Raw genomic sequence first — 4340 nt, 5'->3', positions numbered from 1 at the left:
CCCTCTGCTGCCTCCCGCTGAAGCCCCAGCCCGGCCGCGGCCGCCATTTCCCGGCAGCCTCTTCCCTGTGCCTTTAGCCCTGAAAGGAAATGTACTGGGGCGGGGCGGGGCGGGGGGCGCTGTGTGAGGGTCTCCGGAAAGCCGCCGGGGAGGAGGGATGGATTTTTTCCAAACTCTCTCCGCTCTCCCGAAGCCCCCTACCTCACCCTTTCTCCCCGCCTTCTTGTGGGCTTGGGAGCGAGAGAGAAGGAGCTGGTCCTAGCACTGGTCACCGCCACCCTCACCCCACAGATCCTGGGGCACGGGTACCCTTACACCACCCCATAAGGATCCCAGCCATGTCCTCTGTCCTTCTCCGGAGCTCATTTCCTCCTCTCCTCCAGCTTCCTGCCCTTTCCCCAAGACAAAGTTGATGTTTACCCTCCCTGAGACTCAATTTCCTCATCTCTAAAGTGGGATGACACGTAAAGGCATCTTGTATATGTGAAACATGCCCTGTGCAAAAGAGGGGGAGCAGGAAGAGGGATGGAGGGAGAAAAAGGGCCCTGGAAAAAGGGTCCTTGGAATGTATGGGTAGATGTTGTAAAGAATGTATCGGTCAGAGCATTAGGATAGGTCAGTGGTTCAGAAAATAATTACTGAATATATTATTTTGATTCTTAGATGTTATCTCTCAGTACTTATCTCTTCTTTCAGAAGCCTAACATTCTCTTCTCCGAGGGCCAGAGCGATGTGTGTTCTGTGCATTTATCTATGCTGACCACTGCTGTGACGGAGGTGGTGGGGCGTCCATTCACAGGCTGCAGGCACAGGGACAACATAACTGTGCAGTCCTAATTAGAAAAAAGAAGTCAGGCTGGCTGGAGCAGGGGAAGGCAAAGAGAGAAAGCAAATAAGCTACAAATTTGTCTTTCTTCATGGTCCAGAACATGTAAACAAAAAGAGGAAGCAGATAAGCTATAGGTCTGCTTTTCTTTATAGCCCAGGACATGCGGCTTCCTGCACAGATAACATACATAACTCACAAACTTCCTGCTCACTATCAAACGCCTCAATTTATCAAACACCCCAGCTGACAGAAGAATGCAAGTTAGCTCCCTACTGCCTTGGCTTTCTCAATCAGCCCAAAAACCATCCTGTAAAATCTCCAGCAAGCCTTTGTTTCTTTGCAGTCGGCTCCTCTCTTGCAGGCTGCCCGTTGCCTTCTCGAAATGTATTTTCCTACTTTCTCTAATAAATCTGCCTTTCTTTACCTACAACTGTCTTGGTAAATTCTTCTACCCCTGCACCACCAGCCCAGTTAGTCGACACTCCCCCGCGACGATAACCCCTCACCTTCCCAGCGGAGCCCTGCACCATGCTAACCTGAGCCCCTTGGACTTGCCTGCTTTGCACTCACGAGAAGACAATTTTGGTCAGTGTGGGAGCAGCTTGTAAAGGGCTCTTGTGACACTCCCGGCCTGGTATAAGGCACAGCAAATGGAATTTCCTTCCATCAGCAGCTGTTTTGCAATAGCCCTGGAGGCCCATCTTGAAGAAACCTTCATTTTAGCTGACAGCGCTAGGAATTCTACCTGATAGAAAAGGAGCTTGATTTATAAACACGTTCACAATGCATTTTCATATCACTTTGCTGGGTAGAGAAGGCAGAGAAGATATGTCATGCTTACACATGGAATTGTCTTTGTTTTGGTTACTTCCTTTAGGGTTGGATGAGTGAATGCAGGAATCAATGAATGGGTGGATAACGGAATCCATGTATCCATCAGCCAGTAGTTCCCTGCAGCAGAACCACCCTGAGCACTTGTTAAAACACAGCTTATTGGCCGGACAGAGGTTCACACCTGTAATCCCAGCACTTTGAGAGGTCGAGGCAGGAGGATCTCTTGGGCCTAGGAGTTCGAGACCAGCCTAGGCAACATAGTGAGATCCCGTCTCTATAAAAATCATTTTAAAAATAACTGGGCTTGGTGGTACTCACCTGTAGTCCCAGCTACTTAACAGGCTGAGGTGGGAATATCGCTTGAGCCTGGAATTCAAGGCTGCAGTGAGCCGAGATCGCACCACCGCACTCCAGCCTGGGCAACAGAGCGAGACCCTGTCTCAGAAAAACACAAAAAACAAAACACAGCTTGTTGGGCTCCACCCCCAGTTTCTGATTCAGTCGTTGGGGGAAAGGGGGTGGGGCGGGGGGGCAAAAAATAATCTGCATATCTCACAAGGTGGAGGTTCATGCTGTTACTGATTGGGCACCACACCCAGAGAACCACTGGCACAAGCCATCCGATACTCTTAGGCCGTGATAATTGTGGCTGCAAATTTTCTGCCTAATCCTGCCAAATAGCTCACACACGCAGTTGAAAATAAATCCTCTGACTCAGTGTTTGGGGGGTGTTGTGGGTGGGCTGCCCACTCTACCTCCCAGCACTTTCCTGGGTAGTAGTGTTAGATGTGAGTGTTGGAGCACGTGTGGTGGTGTGGGTGCAATGCGTGTGCACACCAGCTATACTGCTGTCCCTTTGGAACCTCTAGTGCTGACCACTGACCTTCTCCAGGTTCTCTCCTTTGCTCCCCAGAGCCCTTCTGAATTTTCTTATCCAGCGAAGAAGAGTAAGTGAACATTTAAGATCACAAGGAGCCCTCCATTGTCTCCTGGGATTTGGTGCCATCTAGTGGCTAACTTGAGAATCTTTGCTCAGACTTAGAGAAACTTCTGGAAAATTAACTAAGTAGCCTGGGAAGGCAAAAACACCTACTTGTTTACCCTCTGAGAAAGGCTTCCTGGACAAGGACTGGCTCAACATGATAGGAGTCAAAATGGATTTCTTGCTCTCCTGAAAGCTGTGATAAAAATTAGAAGTCATCAAAGAATCTCAATCACGTCCCACTGCATCTTCAGCTTGAATGATTTTCCAGAATTGATTTTCATTTCCTGAATGAAATGGAGTCAGGTAATACCAACTTGGTATTTGCCTCCCATCTCATTTCTCTGGGCCCCAAGCTCTGAACAGCCCAAGTATAGCAATACAGTTCCCAAGGGGTCAGTGAAACTACAAAGAGATCTGTAGTTCAAGGTACAGTTGGTACTGATCAGAGGGACATCGGGGTCTTAAAGTCATTGAGGGGTGGAATTGTTAATGACCACTGTGATCCAGACAAAAATCTAAGACATCAGCACACAATGCCACAGGTGCTCAGAATCCTCATGAGAGGTGCGAGGTATTGTAAACATGTGGTTTGGACTTTAATAGAAAACTTAAACTACTTGTGATGGGAACAAAGGGGAGGGGATCAGGGATCATAAAGGAAGCTGCTCCTTAAAGTTGTTTGGGGAACTGTGATGGGTCTCAAAACGTGGTCTTGAGACCAGCAGTATCAGCACATTCTCAAGCAACATCCCAAAACTACTGAACTGTAAACTCTAGGGATGGGGCCTAGAAATGAATGTTTAAACAACCCCTGCAGATGATTCTGATGCACATGAAAAGTTTGAGAACGCTGGTTTAAGATAAGCTTTAGATGCCCTAAAATACACCTGAGAGTGTTTAGAGAATCTCCTAATGAATTCATGGAGGAGACAATTTATTTCCTTAACATAAGCCTGCTTCTTTTTTATGTTTTGTTTTTGACACATAATTGTAAGCCTACTTCTTTTTTTAACATACAAAGGTGCCTTCTAGTTTGTGATGAAATACAAAGGATTATTTATTCGCTTTCACTTCTTTGGATTTTAGAGAATACTATCTTGGTAAGTGGCTCCAAAAGTAGCTCAATAGTCCTGTAGACATGGTAAGTTTTTTTAAAAAAAGAAGAAAATGTTCAACTTTAATATTAATCAAAAAAATACAAATTAAAATTGCAATGAGATATCATTTCTCAACTAACAGACTGGCAAAGATCACAAAGAATAATGTGCATCAATAAGGAGGGCATAAGGGGGAAAATAAAGCACACACTCCAGGTAAAAAGATAAAGTACCAGAATCTTGCTGGTAACACAAATCAGAAGCCTTAAAAATGAGTATATCTTTATGGCCGGGTGCGGTGGCTCAAGCCTGTAATCCCAGCACTTTGGGAGGCCGAGACAGGCGGATCACGAGGTCAGGAGATCGAGACCATCCTGGCTGACACGGTGAAACCCCGTCTCTACTAAAAAATACAAAAAACTAGCCGGGCGAGGTGGCGGGCGCCTGTAGTCCCAGCTACTCGGGAGGCTGAGGCAGGAGAATGGCGTGAACCCGGGAGGCGGAGCTTGCAGTGAGCTGAGATCTGGCCACTGCACTCCAGCCTGGGCCACAGAGCGAGACTCTGTCTCAAAAAAAAAAAAAAAAAAAAAAAAAA

This window comes from Theropithecus gelada, chromosome X, assembly GCF_003255815.1.
Source record: "Theropithecus gelada isolate Dixy chromosome X, Tgel_1.0, whole genome shotgun sequence".
NCBI classification, from domain to species: domain Eukaryota; kingdom Metazoa; phylum Chordata; class Mammalia; order Primates; family Cercopithecidae; genus Theropithecus; species Theropithecus gelada.
This window is presented reverse-complemented; position numbering follows the sequence as displayed.